The sequence below is a fragment of the Anabrus simplex genome, chromosome 4, assembly GCF_040414725.1.
Source record: "Anabrus simplex isolate iqAnaSimp1 chromosome 4, ASM4041472v1, whole genome shotgun sequence".
NCBI classification, from domain to species: Eukaryota; Metazoa; Arthropoda; class Insecta; order Orthoptera; family Tettigoniidae; genus Anabrus; species Anabrus simplex.
This window is the reverse complement of record NC_090268.1, coordinates 236,909,425-236,937,141: the sequence shown is the minus strand read 5'-3', so window position 1 is coordinate 236,937,141 and position 27,717 is coordinate 236,909,425. Positions and strand designations below refer to the sequence as shown.

The window sequence follows — 27,717 nt, the reverse complement described above, 5'->3', positions numbered from 1 at the left end:
AGAAATACACTGCTTACATTTAAGCCCCTAGCTGTTGAAGAAGTTATCAAATAAACATGTAACATGAAATATCGGTTCGGAAACATGTTGTTTCAATCTGTTGGCATGGGTTACAAGCATGTAACTTATGCGGAAGGTAAAAATTAAACAGAACGCCTAGTGCTATAAGGAATACGCTGCTTACATTTAACAAGTTATCGCATAAACATGTTACATGAAATATCGGTTCGGAAACATATTATTTCAATCTGTTGGCATGGGTTACAAGCATGTAGCTTGTGCAGGCGAGGACTACTATGCAAAATGCTGAACCGAACAAATAATCGTGGTAGGGAATGGAACCCAGGGGTTATGTCTTATCACAAGGGCAAAAGGATGAAAGGACTCTTCCTCCACCTCCTCCTCCTGACTACGTCCTTCTCCTCCTCCTCCTCCTAGGGCTAATGGGCTTCTCCACCACCACACTAAGCCCTCCTCCTCCCGGAAGGAGTTAGCTGAAGTTGGTACATTTTTAACAGCAGCAACACCCTCATCGATTGTTATCAGCAAGACCGCTTCTACTTTGTTAAGTGTAGCAAATTAATCTCTATTGGTAAATGGTTTTGTGTTCAGAACCGAAGACATTCATACCACACATAACCGGGAATGGAACTCAAGGGTCATGTTTTATCAGAATGACCTAATAAAGAATAAAATCCCCGACCTATTAGTGGTGCGATGAGTTGCGTTTTCCTAAGAGAAATCAGTATCTGCTTTATTGTTTTAAGTGTTTGGAACACTGAACTTTTGAAGATGGCAGCAGTAAGGTTAGCGATGTTCTGTTGTTGGATTTTAAATTCTGCGCTACAACATGCATAAGGTTTAGCGCCGTAAAGATGGCAGCAGTGAGGTTAGCGATGCTCTATTGTCCTTAAAAGTGAGGTTAGGGTAAGTCAAGATGACAGCTGTCAAAAAGCACGTGGCTTTGTTTACCAACAAGAGCACGTGGTCGTGACGTCATGGTCACGTGGTATGCTACGTCTGCATGCGAAGTTCGATATCCACGCCTACGTGGTTAAAACTCTGCTATGTTCTCAAGATTTTTACACATAGCTATTCTTTATGCTTTAAGTTCGTGCACATACGTTATGTTAAGATAGCAGCACACATTCGATGGTCACACGCTCTAGTGGAAGATGTTTAGTACGATAGTCGATGCATGCATCATTGATAGGTGATGTGTACACGCTTTTAAACCTTGCTATTCATACTGGTACCATGTTCGCAAGATTTTTAAACATCGCTATTCTTACTGCTGCTATGTTCACAATATTTTTAAACATTGCTATTCTTTGTGCTTTAAGTTCGTGTACATAGGTCATGCTAAAATAGCAGCGAACGTTGTACGCTCTAGCGGAATAAATTAAGTACGATAGTCGATGCATGCATCATTGATAGGTGATGTGTACACGCTTTTAAACATAGCTATCTTTGTGCTTTAAGTTCACGCACATAGGTTATGCTAAGATAGCAGCACACTTATACGATTTCTGCATAATCTAGTGGAAGAAGTTTAGTACGATAGTCGATGTACGCATAATCGAGAGGTGATGTGTACACGCTTTAAAACATGGCTATTCTTTGTGCTTTAATTAGTGCACGTAGGTTAGCAGCACATTTAAACGATTTCTGCACAATCTAGCGGAAGTAGTTTAGTACGATAGTCGATGCATGCATAATCGATAGGTGATGTGTACACGCTATAAACATGGCTATTCTTTGTGCTTGAAGTTAGTGTGCATATGTTATGCTAAGATAGCAATGCGATTGTTGTATACTCTAGCGGAAAAGTTTAGTACGAGAGTCGACGCATGCAAAATCGATACGTGATGTGTACACGCTTTAAAACATAGCTATTCTTTATGCTTTAAGGTCGCGCACATAGGTTATCCTAATGTAGCAGCGATTGTTGTAACTCTAGCGGAAGAAGTTTACTACGATAGTCGATAGGTGATGTGTACACGCTTTTAAACATAGCTACTTTTTGTGCTTTAAGTTCATGCACATAGGTTATGCTAAGGTAGCAGCGATCGTTGTACACTATAGCGCAGGGCCATCTAAAGAGCGCTCCCCGAGCGCTAGCGCTCTGGCCGCGCTCCAAGCCAGTGCTCCGAGCGCTTTGGGGGAAGGTAGTTTCGGTAGAGGTGGGAGGAGCTTGGCTTGCTGAGCGAGCGGTCTGCCCGCTGGACCGAAGAGAGCAGCCGATTTTTTAGTGTGCCAACGAGATTTCATGTGTTAAAAAACACAATTTGGAACGGCAATACAGAGAAGATTACGGTGATTTGACAGACGCCAGTTGCCAATTGAATTGGAAGAATTGAAAGAAAATTTCAAGCAGCACTGTTCTGTAAGTATTATTGTTTTAATTTCCAAATGCTTGTTTACAAACGGGAATGAATGAATGATTGAATTATCTAAAGAACACTAAAGATGTGATTTGCCGTATTTTTGTCTGACAGGAGATTGAAGAGAGTGAGGTTGGTGGACCCACTTTACGAGCAAGCTACAAACGTTCGTCGCGAATTGCCAAAGCTCGGAAACCCTTCGCGGAAGGGAATGTAATCAAGGAGTACCTAATGGACGCGGCGGCATGTATTTGTTCTATGAAGATAGTTGAGAAATTTCAAAAAATATCTCTTTCTCCTTAAACTGTGGCTCGCAGAATAGACAATATGGCTGTTGATATGGAACAGCAATTCATGGAGAAGGCAGCAAATTTTGTACCCATCTCCATCGCACTCGCCACGAACCTGCTACGAAGGCGTAGCAGGGGAAGAGGTGATACTCCCACGTGGCGCGTCCCAGTTGGCGGATAGGGGGGTCCTAACCGGCTTGCCGGCGGACTTGAGGGAAATAAAATACCTCTCGCGGACCAAACACACTACCCCCTGCGGGTGGGGGACGCACATGTAGAATACACCCGCGGTACCCCCTGCCTGTCGTATAAGTCGACTAAAAGGGGCGACCTCGGCGCGGACATGGATTGCGGTTTGGTATAATGTGTTGGACCTCCTGTGGATGGGAGGGGTCGAGTACATTCACAGGTAATCCCTGCCTGTCGTAGAAGGCGACTTAAAGGGTCATGTGGCCATGGTCCCCTCTGTATTTTTTTTATTATTTTTGCGAGGGTCAGATGTAGACCATTCCAAATTTTGATGTGCGTGCTGCCCGGAGATGGGCCTCTTACGTGTGCGATTACGCCCAAAAGCCCGCAACTGTCCACCCAGGACCATTGCGTGGTGGGAGCGCCATGTACCTTGGCAGTGGTATCCGCCTGACAACACAGGTCCCCGCACAGCCGAATGCCAGAAGGACATATTATTATTAATTATTTTTAATTTTTTCTCTATATTTAGTGCTCTGTACACGCTATGGGGTACATGCTATTGCGGGTGACTGGAGGAAGGGAGCCCTAGTGCTCATTGCCTCAGTCATCCCGTATTAGGCATTGTCCAACATCGGACCCCGAGCAGTACCTGCTACGACCAGGTGGGTATTGCCTTGGCTGCTTGGTTTGGCTACAGAGACCCCTGATCGGAGTGGATGGCATTCGGGGAGGATGCTATCGGGAATGGCTTCCAAACGAAGTCGTCCTTCTCAAGGTGGTCCCCCAACTAAGTCTTTAACTTTTGCTTCCCTGAGAGGTTCAACTCCCTGGGAACATGCGCAGCGTGAAGGAATGGGATCCAGCTTCCCTAGGTTTCTGGTCGCTACCAGAACCGATGGGCATGATTGAATTGTTTGATGTACCTTCGATTCCTTGCCTTGTCAGACAACCAAGTGGGGTACCTCCGTGGGTTGTCCGACGACCTGAAATCATCGGGGATTTGCACACTGGCCCGAAAGGAGACACGGACCCTTCGATTTATCGGAGGATCTACCTGTCCGTTGTTGGCCGCTATCCAGGTTCAGTCGTCGTTTACACGGATGGTTCAAGGACAGATACGAAGGTGGGCTGTGCGTTCGTTGTCGACAATGATCGGTTTCTTTTTGCTCTCCCGGACACCTGTAGTGTGTACACGGCAGAGCTCTATGCTATCTGTGAGGCTCTGAGGTACGCACTAGACAATGAGCGCCGACACTTTCTTGTGTGTACTGACTCCTTGAGTTCGCTTCAGTCTATTGATACCTGTTTCCCTCGACACCCTCTGGTGCAGCGGATCCAGGACCTGCTGGCCGGGTGTTCGGATGCCGGCACCAGAATTACGTTTGTGTGGCTCCCCAGCCACATGGGCATAGAGGGAAACGAGTTAGCAGATCAGGCTGCCAAGGAGGCAGTTACACTGCCCCCGTTGCCTTTCAAGGTTCCAGCAAGTGATATTCGCTCTCAGCTGAGACATCTGGTCATGTCTCATTGGGAGATGGAGTGGCAGGCCATCCCACTTCCCAATAAGCTGAGAGCGATAAAAGGAACAACGAAGGTATGGAGGACTTCCCTTCGGGCTTCGCGGAGGGAAGCCGTGGTATTATGTCGCCTTCGGATCGGCCACAGTATCTTGACGCACTCCCATCTACTGAAAGGAGAACCCCCTCCGGTGTGTACCTGCGGCGACCATCTTACCGTGGTACACATCCTTACGGAGTGCGGGACCTGGTCGATATGCGCCGTAGTATTAACCTTCCGAGTACTATCTCCCTTATCTTGCGCGATGACGAGCAGTCAGCAGACCTCGTCATCCGCTTTATGAGGGATAGCGGTCTGTTTTATCGTGTGTGATGATGTCCTTTGTCCTAGTGTTGTTTATGTCAGTTGCGCTTTTATCTCATTGACTTTATTTTAGTTTATGTTGCGCATTTTAATGTGTTATTTGAACGTCTTACGTAAATTATGTGTTAATATCTGTATTACTGGGCAATGCCTTATTCCTTCGATTTCCTGTACTTTCTGTTATTTTAATAGAACATAAGGCATTGCGTATAAGATCCACTGACTGTTTTATTCTCACCCTCATTCTTCATCACCATTCTTTTTTAACTCTAGTCAGTGGGTACTTTTTAAAATTTTAACTTCATGTCTCATGTCATTCATTTCGTTCCATTAGGGGCCGATGACCTTCGATGTTAGGCCCCTTAAAACAACAAGCATCATCATCATCATCAGGGGTAGTGTGTTTGGTCCGCGAGAGGTATTTTATTTCCCTCAAGTCCGCCGGCAAGCCGGTTAGGACCCCCCAATCCACCACCTGGGACACGCCACGTGGGAGTATCACCTTTCCCCCTGCTACGCCAGCGTAGTAGGTTGGTGGTCCTAGACTTGGTAGCTCTCAAAGACACCACTATCGGTTTCGATATTTTCAAAGCAGTGCGGAGTGTTTTTGAGTCAATGGGATTAAAATGGGAGCGGTTGACGAGTGTAACGAGGGATGGATCTCCTGCATTACGTAGTCTACGCACGGGGTTCCTCAGCTATATGAAATTAAAATTGACTGAGAGCGGTACTACCCTAATGGCGGCGATCCAGTGCTTGATACACCAGGAGGCAACCTGTGCAAAAGTCGACAAGCTTAAAGACGTAATCGGAACAGTTGTGCGAGTGGTAAATTTTCTTCGAACCCATGGACTCACGTACCGTCAATTCAGAGAGTACCGGGCGAGTTGGCCGTGTAGTTAGGGGCGCGCAGCTGTGAGCTCGCAATCGGGAAATAGTGGGTTTGAACCCCACTGTTGACAGCCCTGAAAATGGTTTTCCGTGGTTTTCCACTTTTACAACAGTCAAATGATGGGGCTGTACCTTAATTAAGGCTGCGGCCGCTTTCTTCCCATTCCTGGGCTTCTTGTTCCATCGTCCCATCGTCGGTGCGACGTAAAGCCAATAGTAAAGGAAAAACACTTCTCTTCAGGGTGAAAAGCACAATATCTGCGATTTGGTAAAAGGAATGCAAGCGTTCAAAAGGAAATTGATTTTGTGAGAAAACCAGTTGCGTGCAAGGAACACAGGACATTTTCCATTGCTTGAAACAGTGAAATAAGGTGTCGGCTTTGATGAGTACTTGCAGTTAATTCGCCAATTACAAGAAGAGTTTGAAAAGAGATTTTCAGAATTATCAGAACTCCTAGCGGTGTTACATGTATTTGTTCGAACATTTTCTCTTGGTGCTGGCAGTGCTCCACACCTATTTCAATTAGAGTTGCTTGAACTGCAGTGCAATGTTCGTCTTAAAGACCGCCTTCTAATGTCACGAAGTTTGGAAGAATTTTACAGCGGCTTTCCGCAAGAGGAATACACCCTTTTACATAAACATGCATGTCAAGTTCTGTCAATGTTCGGCTCAACGAACATTTGTGAGCGTTTCTTTTCGGTTCTTAAGCTTACCAAAAGTGCAACGATGAGTGATAGAAACTCGCGTAATTGTTTAAGAATATTGGTAAAATGTTCCTGAATTTTCCTCTCAGGTATGCTCAAATTTCAGTTTTGAATTAATCGCATTACTGTATTCTTTACTTAACACTTGCTTTCGTTTCCTACATATTCCATACATCGGAATACCTTTCGGTTTGTATATGCGGTATATTTGTTATGGCAAAACAGCCCTATCAATATAATGTTAACAAACCCACAAAAGCCGTCGGCCGCACGACTGTACGTACGTATCTAGCCAGCGCGGTCCGAACATCGTCCGTCTGTCTCAGGTCTCCTCGCTGTCACAGTGTAGTGGTGGTAGGGGAAGGAGCGCTCGTTACGATGTTATTAATGGGAACAAATTAAATTATATCAGTTACAATGTTATTAAATACTGAGTTAACAAAAAATATATTGCCAATCAGGGCGGAATAATTGTCCACCTGATAGAGCTCATTTTTGTGTATGAAAAGCAAATGATCTCAAGAACACAAAAATATAATTTACGGTGTTCTTAGTTGGAGGGGTCGGATGCTTTATATTGAATGGCATAAAGCTTTTGTAATGGGGTTTATGAACCAATATCTAAAAAACAACCACCCATAATCTAGTTTAATCCTTACGGTATTTCTGTATAACATGATTGCTATAACAGGATCCGCCTCCTATTTTCTCCTTACAACTCCTCTAATTTTACTAATTAATTTGTTAATTTGTTTTTTAACATTTCAAAATGACTTCTCCAGGATAGTTTTTATCTAGATAAATTCTCAGGTATTTATGAATTGTGCTGATCAGAATGGAAAGGGAGTCAGATTGTATCGGCTTCGTATCGTATTTCCGCTTATTGATAAAGATCAAGGCTGTTCTCTTGGACTGGGATATCTCCAATCCATTATTAACAAACCAACTGCGAGCACTCGTTAGCAAAACGGCGAGGGTTTCCCTGCATTCGTTTAAAGTGTTTTTACACGTGTATATTAGTATATCGTCAGTATAAATGAGAATACGTGCGTCCTGAAGGACAACACCCTCCAGATCTTTTAATAGCGACTGATAAAATACCGCTGATTGCATCACACTGTGGGAGACGTTTAGAAGAGTATATTACAACATTATTTTGCCATTGCAATTTCAAGTGAATGCGTCTATAATATAAAAGTAGTGTGATTATGTTAATAAAAACGTTTCCTTTTACAACTTGCTCATGGCGACGATGGGATAGGAAAGGCCTAGGAGTGGGAAGGAAGCGGCCGTAGCCGTAATTAAGGGGCAGCATTTGTCTGGTGTGAAAATGGGAAACGACGGACTGTTCTTGTTGCTCGGAATGATAAATGGGAAGGGCGATTCGGGCTTTAGCTTCGGGAAAAGATATGTGTTCAGTACTCATTAATTTTTTAATGGTGACCTGATATTTATGTTCTGGACAAATTGATGAACCTGTGACATGGTTTTTTTTAGTACGCACATTGCGTAAATTGCTCCGTGCAGGCCTGGGTTTCATGTTGTTGCGCACATTTCCCACAACGAGCGTTTTTCGCTTGACATTTTCGAATTGTATGGCCATATCGCTGGCATTTGCGGCAGCGAATGGGTGAAAAGATGTAAGGTTCAACTTCCATATACACCTTATATAAGGCGACATGGGAGGGTAATGTTTGTGATCTGAAAACAATTTTTACTGAACCCGTAGGCAGGTATTGGGTTTCCCCATCTTGAATTGCACGGCGATTAAGTCGTTGCACGCTTTTAACTGGTGCCTCGGATTCCAGGTACTGTAGTATGTCATCATTCGATAAACCTTTTTCAACTCCACGAATAATGCCTACTCTTAACACTTGTGAGGATGGAATGTACGCTTTAATTTTGAGGGTTTCAAGCATAGGATTACTCAGAAAGGCGTTTGCTTGAGAAGCCGTATGAAAGGTAACTTGTAGTCGATTACGTCCTTTACGTTGGATCGATTTGACATTGAGTTTGGTTTCATAAAATCGGCGACCAAGTGCCATAGGGTGTAAATTGCCGATGTTTTGCTCGTTTATGGATTCAACAAATACAAAGAAAGGTCCATGATGAAAACGATTATAATATTCCGGGGTAGAAGCCACTTGGGACGCCTCGGATTGATTGTTAGATTGTTCAGAATTAGAACGGTCTACCACTTCGGTATTACGCCTCTGTACATCAGACTCAGTGGACTGAGAACCTTGCTGCCGTGTCGTATTACTGGATGAATTGGTTATGGGTTCCTCTTCCATAGGTACTACAATTTCACGCTCCACTCGTAAGGAATTTCCGGTTACCGCCGACGTTCCTCCACTGTCGGTCTCCATTGCTTGTCACTCCCGCACCACACGTGAACGAAAACACAAGTGGTTACCACTACCGCGCACCTCTAACTCGCACAAGTAGAGTAGTGTACCGTACCACTATCACTGCGTGACTGGATTAAAAATTTGCAATATCGCCAGAATGAATGTACCGGTATTATGAATTCTTCTTCTTCAACTTCTTCTTCTTCTTGATGGTGTGGGTTGGACTCTGTGAATTTCGTCCAGTCACTATATTTATGGTATAAACTCAAGTGTCTTGGATATGAAATTTTGTTATATGAGTTTTATTTTGAATGTGAGATAGATAATATGTTATGGGACCAATTATTGAAAGAAAAAAAATCACACGCTTTGTTATGATTCGCTTGTATTTATCTGTAGTGGTTGGACTGTTCAGGACTGCGGACAGTGGGGTTGTGAACCACTATCTCCCGGATGCAAAAAAAACTTCAGGAAAATGATTTTGGAATTAATTTAACTTTCAATATTGTGAATTGGATCCGCTGATTATTTTAAAATGATATTCATTCAATTGATTCATTCATTCATTCATTCATTCATTCTTTACCATCATGTTTTGAATTCTGGCCATTGGATGAATTTCATTACATTTAGTCTAATTTCTTATCATTAGGGGCCGATGACCTAGTGATTAGGCCCCTTTAAACAACAAGCATTATCATCGTCCTTCGTCTTCTTGAGGCCTACTTCTCTAGTCAGAGAGATATAATAGAAGTGACCAGATAATCTGAAAAATGAAGGTATTGACCTAAGAAGGACAAGGGCTACGAAGGGCGTGAAAATGAAAGACACCCTAGGCCTCCAGTACTCTAATACTGTCGGGGTCGGAAAAGAACAAGTGTTGACCAAGGAAGGTGGGATAGGATAGATGAACTTGAGGAGCTTGGCACAAGTAAGTTAAAGCAATGCTAGGACGCAGCTGGGGGTCTCGTGGTCGCCAACCCACGTTCCCTGGTACCCCTTTTAGTTTTTTTTTTGCTATTTTGCTTTACGTCGCACCGACACGGGTATTTCTTATGGCGACGATGGGATAGGAAAGGCCTAGGAATTGGAAGGAAGCGGCCGTGGCCTTAATTAAGGTACAGCCCCGACATTTCCCTGGTGTGAAAATGGGAAACCACGGAAAACCATCTTCAGGGCTGCCGACAGTGGGGCTCGAACCCACCATCTCCCGATTACTGGATACTGGCCGCACTTAAGCGACTGCAGCTATCGAGCTCGGTCCCCTTTTAGTTTCCTCTTACGACAGGCAGAGTCTCTCTACCGCCCCCGCCTAGAGGTGGTCTACTTCTCTATTCTTATTTGATGAACACATTTCGAAATGAGGGATGCTGTTTTATTTTCTACGATTCCTTTAATAATACCCTGCTCTAGTGTCTCGCAACGATGTTGGTTTCAAAAGTACGGAACTTTACTTCCACTTATATTTTTCGATTTCCTCTCCTTGTAACGATTGTTTCCTTGCAGTACTGTGTTCTTACATAAAAGTCCATGTTTTCCAAAAATGTGTACACTATACTTCCTTAAATCATTTCTTAACCGTAATATCCATCAAAAATATGATAAGAATCGACTTGAAGTGACGTTTTGAAAGGTCTACCCACATAGCTTGCAATAATTGAAGTGTTAACATCAGTGTGTGAGGTCATGGGGCAGAAAGAATTACCCTTAAGTGGACAATACTTAAGTCATAAAACTGGTAATGTAACATTACACAAGAAACAGTAATATTCGTTGAGAGGCTTAAAACATATTTATGGAATGTTGCCTCATCCAAAGCTATGAGCTTCTGTTTTCCATATAAATACAGGCGTACGTGTTCGGTGTGCTACAACTCAACAGACTCTTCGAGAACTGTGAACTACTGCTGCGCTACCATGAAGTATCTGGTGAGTAGATAATACCGATCTACATCTCCTTCGTCTTCTTGCGGCATATCCGCTTAACGAAGTTTGGCGATCATTTCTTTATCGACTGCTGTTCGAAAAAGTTTGAAGGTAGATTTCCCATATAGGTCCTTCAGATTCTTTACCCACAATCTTGATGTTCCATCGGGATCTTGCTTGTGTTCGATCTTGCATTACGATGTGCAAGAGATTATTTTCCTTCGGGCATCGCAAGTGTTGGCAAAACATTCAAGCTGGCCCTCCACATTTCTTACTTTAACAACTCAGCTTCTGCGGATTACGTATCTATAATTTCACAATTCAGTTGCATCAAGCAGTTTTCATTGTGCATCTATCAACAACCAGCTCTTTATTTCGTTAAATAGGGTGGAGAAAATATCATCTGAGAAGCCTGATTTTTAATTTCAAACTTTTGTTATTACAAAGAATATTTCTCATCCTGAAATATGTGACTCGGGCTCTCTCCATCCTTGTTTTTATTTCTGTTCTCATAACCCATTTCTAGAGAATAGAATTAGCAGGTGTTACGTCACCGAGTACTGCTCATTTACGACCGGTTGAAAGGGGATGTTAACTTAGAAATTGTCCATCTCTCCAGTCTCAGCTGATTGATAGCTTTAGAAACGCGGGAAGCATTCTCTTTATTCATTGAGATCACCTTAATAATAATACCCTACTCTAGGAACACACAATGATGTTAGTTTGAAAGTACGGAACATTACTTTCACGCATTTTCATCGATTTCATCTCTTTTTAATGGTCGTTCCGTTGCAGTACTGGGCCTCTTCCTAGAAATCCATGTTTTTCAAAAATGTGTCCACCATACTTCAATAATTCTACAAACGTAAAATGTAGCAAAAATATGATAAGAACCGACTTGAAACGACGAAGTTCTGAGGAGTCTATCCACAAAGCTTGCAAGGTTGCCACACATTAGCCATTTTGAGGTGAAATCGGAGTTTCCAGTGCGTGCGTAAATCAGTACAATTCGTGACTGCGCCGTGTCGTTCGTTTGGTCTGCACGAGTTCCATCGATGTCTTTAATATCATTATTGAGGAAATTTGACTTCGGAATGTTAAACTTGTGAAATCATTGTGAACTTTGTTAAGATTTTCGCAAGGTCTCAATAACTTAATTTTAAAAAGTTTCAAGCCTCCCGCTAGAGGAAACGAGACGACATGCTGAAGCGAAAGGAATGGAACAAATCCAAAATAACCGAGGCTGAACCCACATGCAAGCCGCGGCGGCAGAGCGCCACAAGCGCAAAAAGTACGTCTAACTTGAGGAGGTAAAGATACTCCCTACGACACTCAAGATGTAATAACATCAAGGAAGATTGGAAATAGTGTGATTTGACAATATTTGAAAAAGAAGAGTCCAGCAATGTAGGTATTTTTAAAACTACATTTCTAACAACCACGTGAGTGGCCCTACGGTCGTGGCTCCACCACAGGCCCCCACCGTTTTCCTTGTTGCTGCTGGTTTAACATAACGTACAGAATATGGAGTGTTCTCGGCGACACAACAATGGAAAAGGGCTAGGATTGATCAAGAATTGCTGTCCCCTTAATAAAGGTAGGCTTACAGCCAGGTATGAAAATGGGAAACCATGAAAAACGATTAGATTCGAACGTATCATATTTCAAATGTAAGCTCACAGCTGCGTGACGGGAAGCGCGTAGCCGAATCGCTCGGTCCATATCGTATTCTGCCGGCTGGACCTTAGAGTGTTTATTGAGACAGTAGAGGACTGCGGGGTATAGTGTTAACATGTCTGTAACAGTCCGAAATGAGGGCCACGTGAGATCAACAGTTTTACAATTTGCTTTACCTCGCACCGACACAGAGAAGTCTTATGGTGACTATAGTATAGGAAAGTGCTAGGAGCGGGAAGGAAGCGACTTTGACGTTAGTTAAAACAGAGCCCCAGAATTTTCCTGATGTGAAAATGGGAAACCACGGAAAACCATCTTCAAGGTGAGACCAAGTTAGGGCCAGTCTCATACGAGGGACATCGAACTGATGAAGAAAACCACGGCTAGAGGACATCATTACGCTGACTACTGCCAGTCTTGGTGGGCAAGGATGACAATAGGCTGTATGTTCCACTGTTTCGTCCATTCTTGTATTTCCTCTTTGATGAGAAGTACTTTGGCCCTGAGGTTTGTAAAATTCCCAGTACAAACTTTTACACACGCCTTGTCACGAGTCGAAATAATTTTGTGCATCCCATTTCAAGGAAGAATAGGGAATAGTACCAGCTGCGTAGCCCAAAACTGTCATCAATTTATTTCTCGGATGGAGAAGACAGCTAACGTGGATATGGGCGCGCAACCTCCAACAGCCGTCTGAAATCTTAATACGTCTGAATGCACAAGACCCCGGAAGTCATTACAAATAATTCTTAAATATTAAAAAGCAGTGATGCGGCAAGTCCGGTCTAGAAAGCCAAGAATAACGGCCGAGAGGATTCGTCGTGATGACCACACGACCCCTCGTAATCTGCAGGCCTTCGGGCTGAGCAGCGGTCGCTTGGTAGGCGAAGGCCCTTCAAGGGCTGTAGTGTCATGGGGTTTGGTTTGTTTTTTGATGCGAGAAGCACTAAATAATGGCTGTATTATGGCTACTGACCTTCTCAGAGGGCAAGATACCAGAAGAAGCAAAAGAACGATTTTTCGTTGAAGTCGATTCATTCGCAGTGTTAACCTCCTATCAAGCTGGCATAAGAGACGACCTAGCAATAGAAACAACCTTTGGTGCCCATAAACAGGTATTCGACCAATTTGATGTCTTTTTTTCATGTAAAGTGAAGGTGATTGTTTTGACACGCTTCTTTCGCACGTGCCTGCAATTAAAGGAGCTATTGTAACATATAATTGTGAAAGTTTTACGTGTGTATTTGGGAAACAAAGTGTAGAGACCTTGGTAAAAGTATACAAATGAAGTACAAACAACGTTATTTCTGTATAAGCAACCAACGGAGCTGTTCGATAGGACAATTAAAATACGGGTACCTTGACAACGTCACTGTTCGTGTGGAGCAGCCTGTTGGTGCCAACAGGGTGTTTACCTGTCACTCATAAAACAAAGCGAGCCAGAGGTAGGCCTAAATGCTTCAAACGTCCAAACAATTCATGAGCCTATTCTAAGACCAAGGCTCGAACTAGAACTCGAATGATTTCTTGTGCACATGCAGGGATATGTAAATTTCACCTCATCCAGATTGTTACATTTTTTTTTAAATCTGCATTTTCAGTTTGCAAATAATAAGTTACTTCTAAACCCCGATCATTTCTTTAACGTTACGCGGCCAATGCACCTGTGAGTTTTGGTATGAAATACCACATTCCTCTCATTCAATGGCTATGATCACGATATCAACTCGCTTTCCTTAATTCTGAACAGCACCTTTGTCGCTTTATTCGAGTTCTTTGTGTAATATTCATGTTCTTAACTTACCTCAACCTTAGCGTACATGTTCCACCTTGTCAAATGTTTTTAATTCCAACGATACGTTAGATTTCCAAAACGTCTACTCTGATATCTGCTTGTATACATATTCCTTTATTTAGGAAACTGATCTTCAACAGGTTTGCCTTAAGACACCGTATTGTAAGTGGTTCCTTAAATGAAGCACGGCCCACTCCCAGCTGTCTTCACAACCGTGGCTAGGTAGCTTTCTTTGAGGTCAAATTCTTCTACAACTCGGCCGTCATCTCATGTTTCCTACTTCTTGTACCCGCCAATAATCCGTGAACGATGACGGACTTTACGCGATATTTCTCCGTGATGTAATTGTATACTGGAAATAAATTACCTGCTTCTCAAGAGTGTACATCGTGTGGCAGTTGTTCGCTTGTTTCGAGACGTACTGTTGAGTCCAATATTACAAATCGGTCTCTCTGTTTATCGATGACTGCAATATCTACTCTTATCGAACAACCGTTTTCAGCTAAGCAGTTCACTTCTTCATATACTTCTCACCCGTTATCGCAGAAGGCTTTTGCAAATAAGGCCGCTAATTGTGTGATGGCGAGCATTCCTAAGCAATGAGCCGAATGTTATTTTTATTAGTCATCGTTATGGCCGTCTGCTGGCCATATTTATACAGTCTCTCTGTTCTCCACTCACGCGGAAGTTACGTAAGTCTTTCACCCGTTTCCTCGCTCTTATACTGTCATGTTCCTCGGCTTGCAAAGATGTCTTTCGGTTGCATCCCTCATTCTTACAATATTTTTTCTAAACGCATCTCCTTCCTGTTTCTCTTTCTCGGCTATACTCACTTCTCCTATGTCTTTTCTTGCAACTGCGTAGTAAGCCACCGAGGTTAGGTTTTCCATTTTTCTTGTTGGCCAGCCTCTCTTCGTTCATTTTTTTGACGGTCCATAAAATGTCAGCCTCCGTTTCCTCATGTTTGTCATTATTTTTCCTCGATGGTTTCATTTGGTTTCATATAGTGAATTGATCCGTTTTCGACCTTCTTTGACCCAAAATGTTTAGAAGTAAGCAATCTCCTTTCTCTGTTTTTATTGACTAGTTCCCTACCCTCGTCGGGGTTTCAACTGCGCAGAAGCGCTCAATTATGACCACTGTGCAGTAAAACTAGAATTTGGCTGGAACGACGATGGACTTGGAATTCCACGTGTAGTGACATAGTCTTAAAGCTATCGATATCCTCTCCTTTCTCTCTGTTATGCCTTCCATTTCATTCCCATGGTGAGTGAGAATTTTTCACCGGTACTTAAGTTATGAATGCGATTGATTTTGTTTCATTTCTACCGGTGTAATCCGTTTAGTCTATATAATTATGCTTCTTTCTTTTCTGCAAGGAAATTCTTAATCTTGTTTCCGCGGCCACACTTTTAATCTTTGAAACCACTTTAAGGGTGCTGTTGAGTAGCGATTGTCTGCTTGAAGTAAGACTCATATGCGAAGACTAGACAATCGAAAGAGAGAACACTTTTTCAAAACCGATCTTTGTCGCATTCTGGGACCGTATTTCGGCCATTCGTGATCTCCGTTCTCTGATGACCTTTTCTGGGAAGAGTAATACAGAAAGACCATCTCTGTCCGTTTTTGTCTCAAATGGTTTACAGAGTTAACTCATTAACTGAATCACTTTTTTCAGAAAATTCCTAGTTCCTCAGGGGTGTAACCACCGTCGAGTGTAGTAACGATCCGTGTTTTAATACAATAACGGCAGATATAGCAACGTGAAGTTAGCGTTGAGTGTTAAAATCCCCATGTCCGGGACATTGGGCAGTTCTGCATTCAATAAATTCTGAGTTCAACCCACGCGCGGAACTTTTCCAGAAGGCCGTGAGTTGCATGAAAATTAAAACAAAGCTCTAGTCTCTTTGGGGTAACAAATGAGTATTCTTGTTGTTCAGCGTTGTTCTGTATTGTGAAAACGGGTGAACAAGAAAGTGATTTCGCAAGAATGTGAAGATGTACTAGTTTATAATACCATGAAAATGAAAACTGGTTTACATTTCTACATATATGTGATAAAATATTTGAAGGTAAAGGAGTTACAACATCGTAATCACAAAGGCAATCTGATTCCTGCCCAAACTAAAAGACCACCTTGTAACTGTCACAGTAAATGCTCTGTTCCTTTAAGTCAAAATGACCAGTTGTCAGTTATAAGCCACTTCCTTGATTTCAGTACGAAAAAAGAGCAAGACCTGTATCATATCTACAAGGTCTAATAGATGCTAGGGACGTTAAACGTCAGAGACGTAGGGCAGCTAAAAACCTAAGGAAGTATTCCTTCAAATATCTCGGTACGATTGGAACAAATCGTGTTGAGGTTTGTCGGCAAGCCGTTTTAAGCTGGCATGCAGTCGATGAAAAACGAGTCAGAAGAATTCGCCAGCTTCTTCTACATGCCTAATGTCCCAAGAATGGGAGAGGCAAAGGAAAAAGTGGCAATGCAGTACGGCCTACCTGACTACGAATTTGCTAAGTCCATTGACCTACAGCATTATCCTCTTTTGTGAGCAATGAATCCCACCATTCAGGTAAGGAGTACCATTGTTTAAGTGCTGGCCTGAACAGAAGAAGAATATTTTCAAAGAAAACCATCCTGATTCTCTCGTCGAATATGAATACTATATCAACATTTTAAACCAATATTTTCAGTTACATTTCGGCAGTCCGCAAGTGGCACGAGCTGTGAATGTGAGATGTTATATGTGAAAATCAAAAGGAACTTTAGAGTGAAATATCTATATGTGCTGCGTGTGTGAATAGATAGTACATAAGATAAAGGCTTAAAAAAATGTTATGCTCTTTTGCAAGGTAGCCAGAGATTTGCAACCGAAAACGAAGCTATTTTGGACCTAACTTTTAATTACTTTCAGAATATATATCTTCAGAAAATTCCATTGCAAGATTCGTTTTACTTGCGGCAAGAGATTGTCAGTGTGTTTGGAATTAATAACATGAAAACCAACACCTCAGTTTCTTATGTTTATCATGAAGGAATAGCCCTTAAAGCAGCAAATAATGTGGCTACTTTACTCTAACATTATTTAACTACATTTGTTTCTGGACCGGGCGAGTTGGCCGTGAGCGTAGAGGCGCGCGGCTGTGAGCTCGCATCCGGGAGATAGGGTGTTCGAATCCCACTGTCGGCAGTCCTGAAGATGGTTTTCCGTGGTTTCCCATTTTCACACCAGGCAAATGCTGGGGCTGTACTTTAATTAAGGCCACGGCCGCTTCCTTCCAACTCCTAGGCCTTTCCTGTCCCATCGTCGCCATAAGACCTATCTGTGTCGGTGCGACGTAAAGCCCCTAGCAAAAAAAAAAAATTGTTTCTGATGATATTAAAGAACTTCATCTGTTTTTGACATCTGCCCTGCACAAAACAAAAATACACTTTTAATCTAATTACGTCAAGCTTCAGTGGACAGTGGGATGTTCAGGATCGTTGATCTTATATTTAGAGGTCACTCTTTCTTGTCATGCGCCTGAGACTTTGGTTGCATAAAACGGAAGCTTCGAAGTACAGACATAACCTATACAGTAAAGGACTGTATAGAACTAACCATCGTCTCTACTATTAAGAATAGATTCATGCTATATGTCGTACACACATCTGAAATCTGGCACTTCAAGACCTGGTGGAAGTAACTACATACGAAGACGGCTCGGTCAATGGAAACTGCTTCAACTCCAATGGATATCTTCCCTGGTGATGCAATTGGGACTGTGACAGAATATACCGTAATAAATGCGATAGCTTTCCATACATTTCAGTTTGCTTTGCGTGGAGTTTCATATGAACATGTGTGTTTTCCAGTCGAACTAGCTTATCCTGAGGAAAACAGTCCAGTGAGAGCAAGTAAGATGGTAGTTTTAAAAATTCCGGACTTTTGGAATGAGATCCAGTTGTCAACAGAATTAAGAGCACGGAGCGAAGGAGGGTGTGAATTACTGAAATGGTTAAAAGAAAATTGCACTAATGTGTGAGGATATCGTAAATTCAGTTCATTTCTAAAGATATTATGCGTATTTTTATATTTTAAATTATAAATTGACCTAAAATTGGGTACCTTGCTTATAATTTTCGATTAATGCTTTATATCCGTTATAAAGGAAATCATGATAACTTTTCATCAGTAAATGCTGAATTATTTGAGAATGGCCCATGTCCGAGCACGTTAATTGAATATTGTGACGCTGTTTGTGAATTTATATTCCTTACTTTTTGCAGACTATCAGCTATTAACGGTATCATTAGGATAATAAAAGCACAAATAATTACAGCATTCTAATAAACACTTTTTTCTTCGGAAGTCATGGTGGTTTCCTTTTATTAACTGCTTTGTTTTCTCCGACCGCTGCCTGCTCCTTCGGTACCCCGTTGATACTTCATTTGAAGGGAATGTTCGTTGTGCAGCGAAGAGTTTGATTTTTCTGGTTTTCTGGAATATCTCTGTCTGTTTACCAACACTTAGGAAGGTATTGACTTCGAGCGTCACTAAGAAGAATTTCCTGTTGGTCCTGATCTTGTTGGGTGACTGACTCGAATATGCTTTATTTTCCCTGATCGCAAACTGCCACCCCTTTCGGTAGCCTGTTGATACTTAATTTGAATGAAATATATTTCGCTCTACAGCAAGGTGTTTGATTTGGTATTTTTCTACTGTTCTTGACTAGCTTTGTCCCTTTATCAAGTCTTAGGAGAGTATTTACTTTCAGCGTCCATAAGAAGTAATTATTCTTGGTGCTGATTTTGTGGGGTGAGGGATTCTCATTCTCCTATCGAACCCCGTATGAGAGTGCGGAGCCCATAGAATCCAATGTGTTGCTTAGGCCAGAATTTCTCTGGCCCCGGATTGAACTGGCTAGGATAGTTTCCGATCTGTGTTTTCCCATAATGGTAGTTTATATGACTTTATTCACTTGGAACCAAAGCTGGAATGTCCTATCACTGTTACAACTAGACCATGCATGTTTTAACAGCCAATCCTGACCTGGACACACACGCTGACTGCAACATCGACCGTTAACGGATCAGGCATACACCGGCGAAATTTGAAATCTCAACACCAAGAAGACATTCGTTTAGAGGAATGCAGTGTAGGCTAGACAATTATCTCGGTAACATATTAATTTGATGAAAGTTTCCAGGTCGCATTGTGCCGTACGTCATTTTGTGGGATGCAGTTCTACGCCTGTTGCATTTGAGCAGTCAAACCAGCAACGGTCAATGCTGATATTGGATGACGCTGGATTTGTTGTCCCATAATGTCCCATACGTGTGGTCAACGGGCGAAGGGCATGGTGATCACGCAGCCCAAGGCAACTGGTCGACACTCTGTAGAGGACGTTGGGTGACAGCAGCGGTATGTGGATGAGCGTTATCTTGCTGGAAAACACGCCCCTCCCGAATACTGCGAATGAATGGCAGTGCAGTGACTAGTTTGACGTGCAAATACGTTTTCAAGGTGCTGGGAATAACGAGGAGAGTGCTCTGTCTTCAAAGGAAATCGCTCCCCAGATATAGCTCCTGGTGTAGGTCCAGTGTTTCCACGCCTCAGCCAGGTGGGTTCCAAGTGCTCATCTTGCCTCCTTCTTACCAACCTACGACCATCACTGGCACCATGCCAGAAATGGCTCCCATCTGATCTCAACAGATCTACATTCCGCCCTCCAATGAGGTCACAATTGACACAACTGAAATAGCAGATGGCAGTGATTCGAAATTAGTGGCAAGAGCTTAACAGGACGTCTGGCATGGAGCTGTGCCTCAAGCAATCGATTTGTTCCAGTTTGCTGCGTCACACTAGTGCCAATGACTGCTGCAGATTCAGTAAGATCCACCACAGCCATTCGTCGAATACGATGGCTTTGCCTCTCCGTAGAGGCCCGTGTGCGGCCGGACTCCGGTCTTCCTGAGACAGTGCCTTCCCGTGGCCATTGTCGTCAACAACGATGCACTGTGGACACATGCCTGTCAAGTCTTTCTGCAATATCGCGAAAAGAAATCCATCTTCTAGCCTTATTGCATGGTCTCGTTCCAGCTCAGTAAGCAAGACATGCTTGACTCACACCTACGGTGCACAGCGTCAACTACAACACCGGACGATGTCTACCGTAACTCTTACGAAGTGAACACCACGCATTTAAACCAAACTTGCTTTTCAAGGCCATAATGGCCCTGCTAATACCATTCTTCGTAGCTAATGCGCAAATTTCAACAGGCGTCATTTTTTATGTGCAAAAAACCTCCGAAATTTCGTTTACACTTTCTTGGTGTTCGGATTCCATATTTCACTAGTTTATTATATGGATTTACATTTCAAAGCTACTTCTTCCACATTTCTCAACAGTAAGATGCCCGGTTCGTTAGCTAAATGGTCAGGGTAGTCTTCTTCGATTTAGAGGGCGCCGGGCTCATTTCCCGGGGGGGTCGGAGATTTAGCCTTAAATGGTTAATACCCTTGGCTTGGGGACGGGGTGTTTGTGCTGCGCCCAACATCTCTGAAAATCACACACGACTCTAAAACTATCCTACACCACAACACGCAGTTCCCTATACACAGCAGAGGCCGCCCAAACTCGTCGGAGGGTGTGCCTTCCAAGGGCTGCACCTGGCTCTAAATAGCCACACCTAACGGACAATATCGTTAGGATTAGCATTCTACATCTACCGCTGAAGCTGTGGACCATCATTGTGATTCGCCAACACAGATCGTTTCGCCAATCTTGATTTCCACAGGCATAATTATCTACCCTTCTTCTTTGTTGCACGCCTTAACAGGGGCATTTCTAATAGGTTGCGTGCTGGAGTTCTAGTGAAAGAGACTAGTTGAATTCGTTTGCTGAAACCTTTCTTTTATTGTTGCATTTGTTTGGCAACTACCCATATTTATCAATGCTACAATAACACCTTCCATTTTTATTTTCTAATACGGTCCTTATTTTACGTCGCACCGACACAGATCTTATGGCGAGGATAGGGTAGGAAAGGATTGGGAGTGGGAAAGAAGCGGTCGTGGCCTTTATTACGGGAAACCACGGTAAATCATCTTTAGGGCTGCTGAAAGTGGGGCTCAAACCCACTATCTCACGAATGCAAGCTCACAGCGATGCTCCTAACCGCACGGCCAACTCGCTCTGTCTTTCCATTATTAGCTATATTATTATGATTATTATTATTATTATTGTTATTATTATTATTATTATTATTATTATTAACTCTCATCGTGATAACAAGAATATAATAAAGTATACGCTAGACCTTTTCAAATATGAGTCTTCATCATTATTCTCATTACTAATCATCATCTTTCCTTTGAATTAGAATTCCTGTACTTCTTAATATTTAATGTAATATTCTCTGTTTCCTTGTAGGTTTTCTTGCTGATGATGGTGGCAGTAATGTGTCTGGCAGCGGTGCAGGCTGCTCCAAAACCTCAACCACTAGGCCTAGATCAACCACAAGAACCACCATCGGTACCAACCTCACCATCACCATCAGACTGAGAAGGAGCACCACATTTTGCTGCATTGAACGCGCCGCATTTATACATCAACCCCTGCAACCATGGCTGAATTATGAAATTTCTTCTTGCTCTGTTAATGTAAAAGCACCTCCGCACTAATAACTTCCCTAAATAAAGTTCTCGCAATGGAATGTCTATGTGTTGTGTTAATCAAGCCCTTAATCCGATAGCGTGGTGACAGGTGTGAGACACCTGTGGGTGCTGTGTGATAAAACTACGTATACCACACAGTCGCCCCACATACGTATATATATTATAACATTGATGGTATTGAGCTCGCTCTCGCCAGGGGTGTTCGGTTCATCTCTAAAAATAAAATCTAAATATATTCAAGTAATTTGCTCAAACAATATTATATGGGGGAACGGGGCATGCAACACTTTATAGGGATAAGGGCGCATCCATGTTAAATCAAAGGGGGCTGTGTCCGACTCGTTGGCTGAATGGTCAGCGTACTGGCCTTCGATTCACAGGGTCCCGGGTTCGATCACCGGCCGGGTTGGGGATTTTAACCTTAATTAGTTAATTCCAGTGGCCCGGGGGCTGGGTGTTTGTGCTGTCCCCAACATCCCTGCAACTCACACACCACACATAACACTATCCTCCACCACAATAACACTCAGTTACCTACAAATGGCAGATGCCGCCCACCCTCGTCGGAGGGTCTGCCTTACAAGGGCTGCACTCGGCTAGAAATAGCCACACGAAATTATTATTTTTAAAGGGGGCTGTGATGGCAGGCTCCGTAATAGGATTGGGAAGATAACATCGGTCATCATGGAGCATCTATCTAAAAGGAAAATATAATGGAACCGTTTAATTCTCAAAGGAATTGAGTTAATACAAGGTTTATCACAGTATTGAGAGGACAAAATTATCTTAGGTCTGAAAATATACGCAAGCAAATCACACAGTTTCCATCCGACCAAACTGATGGCCGAAACTATTAATCAATTGGGGTCGAACACCAATCCCTTCTGTATGACATAACCTGTCGAACTCCAACATGTATGGGTCGAATCAATGAGCAATTGGGGGCCGTGGGCGCGCATCGAAAATGACCCTTGAAGTCGCCCCTACGTTCCCCGCGATGAGCTACCCTAGAGCTACTTACTACTTCTAGCCCGGAATCCTACCTAAGAAATTCTGTCGTTAACAAGAGGGGATTTGATGGAGGGATCCTAGCCTAAACGCCCAGATGTACGAGAATGCCAGTATCAACCCGACTGAATAACCATACCTTGCTATTTACATCGTCAGTTCAACACATAAAATCCTAGGAAGGTAATGTTGAAACCTCACAATCATGATCATTGTGTTCACCAGCTGTGGTCTTAACCAGAAGGTTCCGGAAAAAAGCCTAACTTGTTGGCAATTACACAGCCTGACTAAAGGCAACCACCACTATTATTATTATTATTATTGTTGTTGTTGTTCCGAGGTATCTGTGGAACAGCAGAGGTGAGAGAAGGTACTGGGGTGAATGGGTCTAACTACTTTGTCAAGAGATGAAATAAAATTTCCTTAAAAGGTTATATTTTCGAAAATGACAAAACTTAACAATTTTCACATAGAATTTCAAGGTTTAACAAATAACAACAATTCAACAAATAACCGACAATCAGGTACAAGACCAGGAAAAGCCAAGATTTAGAGACATTTTAACAATCTGGGCTTCAAGCCCCAAGTTTTACAATTTCTGAGCTCTAAGCTCACAAACACATAATTACCAAAGGGCAGAAATCCCCTAATAACATGGAGCACTTGCTCCCACCTAGCAATGTCAAGCCTCCTAGAGGCACATTTCCAATTCATAAAAGAGCTGACCCGCTCTCAGTTTTCCAAGCGTATTAAAGCTAATACCAAGCTTTACACAGGGTGTGTCATACAGAAGGGATTGGTGTTCGACCCCAATTGATTAATAGTTTCGGCCATCAGTTTGGTCGGATGGAAACTGTGTGATTTGCTTGCGTATATTTTCAGACCTAAGATAATTTTGTCCTCTCAATACTGTGATAAACCTTGTATTAACTCAATTCCTTTGAGAATTAAACGGTTCCATTATATTTTCCTTTTAGATAGATGCTCCATGATGACCGATCACCATCAAAGCACAACTTACACAAAATGAAACGGGGTACCTTGTACCCAGCCTACTGGGCCCTAGTAGAAAAATAATAGGTTAAGTAAATGGCCCATAATGCAAAAATGAATGGAGGCGTGAATTTGCACTCCTAAATACACATTTTAAAACCTAAAAGGCACTAGGCCGAAGAAACAGGGGCTATTCCCAAACTAGGGTGGTGACTCGTATTCAGAATAAAATTTAACACATTAAGGAAGAGTAGAAAATCGGTTACGAAAACGTTGTCACCTGAGATCAATATGAATGGGAGCTCGAGAGGGTAAAGCACTCTCTATCCCCGATTTACAGTTTGAGATATTTGAAGATTTTACTAGAAGAATTTTACATGTTTATAGAGATAGGTTACATGGTAAAGGTTTCGGACCTTCCCCGCGGGTTAAACTGCTGAGCTAGCAAGAAATAAGGATGTTAAGTGGCCATTACCTTACTGAAGAACAGCTGCCTGAATAAAGAGGCGCTTCCCGCCTCCTGCTACACGTCCATACACTTAGATGTTGATGAAGTGGCCGAGAGACAGGAAAATCAGCAGTTTTTATACCCTCGGAGAAGTTTCGAGGCCTTTCATGAATAATTAAGACACACCCACAGGCTTTTATTGGCTACAGTACACAGTTACACACAAAATCGAAGAAGAAACCTATGATTGGTGGGAAATTAATTACAGAAATGATTGATTGGCTAACTTCAAAACTGGCGGAAAGAAAAGACTAATATTGCCAACCCACAAATGAAAGAACGAAATTTAGCAAAGAAAAAGTTATGAGTACAAAATTTCTTCACGAAAGTTCCTCCACTTCGCACCAGGGTGCATGATCACAGTTTTTTAGTAGGGACATCTGTGAGAGAATGTCCAAACTTCTTGATAAACAGAAAACAAAAACAAGTTGAAATTCACACAGTGACATCTTCCGAGCAAAAGTTTAAGTAGGTCCCGTTTAAAGTTCACAGTTTCTCCTGTAGAGGAGTACTTTAATGCGGAAAATTCAAATGTGTGGCGTAGAGGTGTACCAGCGGTACAATTATTATTATTATTATTATTATTATTATTATTATTATTATTATTATTATTATTATTATTATTATTATTCCGAGGTATCCGTGGAACGCAGAGAGGTGAAAGAAGGTGCGGGCTTGAATGGCTCTAACTTCAATATCAAGAACTGAATTAAAACTTATAAGGTTATATTTCTTTAGAATATCAAACTTAACAAATTTCTTCACTGAGTGAACAATAACAAATTTGTGGATTAAAACAGAAAAACCCTAGGATAGGGAATTTAACAATTTTGAGCTTCAGGCCCTTAGTTCACAATTTCAGAAGCGGTATTACTCAGACACAGATAGACATCTCCTAAAAACAAGAGCACTTGCTCCAAAGGTTACAATCTTTAGCCTTTCAGAGGCAACCCTTACTATTACAAAACTTTGAAAAGAGCTTCCATGCTCTCGATTTCTTACTGCCCACTCAAGGCAACATTACATCAAAATCTTACATTTTCAGGCCTCACAAGGCATGATTTACAAAAGGAAATAGTTTTACACAGGGGTATCTAGTACCAACCTACTGGGCCTTCGAGTATAAAAGAATAACAGGATAAATTAATGGCCCGAACACAAAATGAATGGACGCGTACTCTTCCGCTCCTAGATAATGAAATATTAAAACCTAACAGGGCTCTCAGGCCGATGAACCAGGGGCTAGTCTCAAGCTACTGAGGTGGCTCGCATGGAAAGCACTTTAATACATTACAGGAAAGAAAACAGTTACGAGGTCGTAGTCACCTCAAACCAAGATGAAGGGAAGCTCGAGAGGGTAGCTCACTCTCTATCCCCGATTTACAGTTAAATACTTTATGAAATCTTGCATTAGCCGAAAGAAAATTTACATTTTAGAAAATTTTGTTACATGGTTAAAAATTCGGACATTCCCCTTGGATAAGTCTGTGGAGGTAGCAACAGAAAACTAAGTCTGGTGGTCATTACCTTGCTGATGTACTGCCTGCCGAAGAATGAGGAGACCCTCCTCCTGCCTTAATACACCCACTCAGAGAGAAGACGATCAATTGACAAGATAGCCAGAAAAGCCGCAGTTTATATACCTTCAGGGAAGGTTCGAGAGGATTCTGGACTAATTCGGATACACCCTCTCATTTTTATTGGCTGAACCCAAAAGTTACACTCAAAATAGAATAAGAAGCCTGTGATTGGCTGAAAATTAATTACAGAACATTTTCATTGGCCAGATTCAAAACTGGCGGAATAAGAAGAAGTGTTGCAAACTTAGGATTAAATAAAAAACAAATGAACTTCGAGAAAACCTATAAAAACAAAATTTATTTCAATAACAAATTGTTCTTCCTGGTACCAGAGTACGTGACCATAGTTTTTTGGTAGTGACATCTGTGGAAAAATGTCCAAACTTTTTGATGTACAGCAAAAACAAAACCAAGAGAAAACCAGTCAGTTTAGGAAACTTCACAATAACACAGTTACTTAATATTTCAGTAGTGACATCTTCTGATTAAAGTCTCAACTTTATGTAGTAGCAATTTCACAGTTTGGTCGATAGAGGAGTTCATTATGGCGCTTGTTTTGAAAGAGCGGAGTTGAGGTGTACCTCCCGGTACAATTATTATTATTATTATTATTATTATTATTATTATTATTATTATTATTATTGACCCTGTTGAAATTCTTTTAAATTTTGGTGATCACTAGCATTCCACTACATTATCACCTCTACGGAGAATTAACTTCTGTGATCCCGCGGGTCATGACACTACAATATATCCATACAAGCAGCCTGTCTTTGTTTGTTCGTACTGTACAGGGCTGCAATCCCATGCACACTCATTTATCTAGCCTTGGGCTCATATTCAATGTTTCCAGTAGCCCGGAAGCTTATATATTTTTCATTTCTCTGGTAGATCCTTTATTTATCTGCATGGAGTAGAGATCCTTCTCCCGCTCATACATTGGAGCAGTATTAGTTATTATACGTGAATGTTGACACTGTTTCTATTCCATCGACGACAACAGTACGGTTTAAATATTCATCAGAGTGCATATTATTCACTGACCCAATACAGCACTTGATTTGTTTCTACCCCCTGTGGGTGGGGGAACGCAGACGAAGGATATACCCACGGTATACCGTGCCTGTCGTAAGATCTGACTAAAAGGGGGCGACTAAGGAATGATGGGTTCGGAACCATGAGATTTTCTGTGACTAGTATCATTACGTGAGGAACAACATGAGCCAACGTTACCAGTGATTAGTACCACTATATAAAGAACCCTCCACTGTGAACCATGTGACCTTGCAACGGTGGTGAGGCTTGCGTGTCCCAATGAAGCGGGTAGCCCAGCCGTAGGTGCAACAATATCGAATGCGTGCCTGTCGAGAGACCAGACTAACGAATGGTTCCTCGAAGGGGGTGTAGCAGCCTTTCGGAAGTTGCAAGGGCAACAGCCTAGATCAGGCCCTCTCAAACGCCCAAAATCCCACGCGTGAAAATCGAGGTGCAGAGACTCCGTGCACTGTGCATCAGTCCGACTCGGCTCAACTCGGCTTGACTCCGATGGTGTAGTGTGCTGAGAGCGACGAAGCGTTCGGTGATAGACGGCTTGTTTATCAGTGAAATGGATAGGAAAGGGCTAGGACTTGGAAGGAAGCGGGCGTGGCCTTAAATATATTACAGCCCCAGCATTTGCCTGGTGTGAAAATGGGAAGCCACGGAAAATCATCTTCAGGGCTACCGACAGTGGGATTCGAACCCACTATCCCCCGGATGCAAGCTCACAGCCGCGCGCCCCTAACCGCACGGCCAACTCACCAGGTCCTGCACCTTGCGCCGTGCAGTGCACGGGCGCATGCACCCTGAGAGTCCCTGGTCTAGATGATTGACTGGT

At 42.5% G+C, this 27,717-nt stretch overlaps 1 long non-coding RNA gene across 1 annotated transcript; it reads left to right on the top strand.

Annotated features, from left to right (window-relative positions):
• The first annotated feature begins 10,516 nt into the window (after window positions 1–10,516).
• Window positions 10,517–21,794, top strand: LOC136871830 (uncharacterized). The gene is made up of 2 exons (XR_010859825.2): window positions 10,517–10,622; window positions 21,508–21,794. It is a non-coding gene; the product is annotated as an uncharacterized lncRNA (long non-coding RNA).
• Window positions 21,795–27,717: the final 5,923 nt, after the last annotated feature.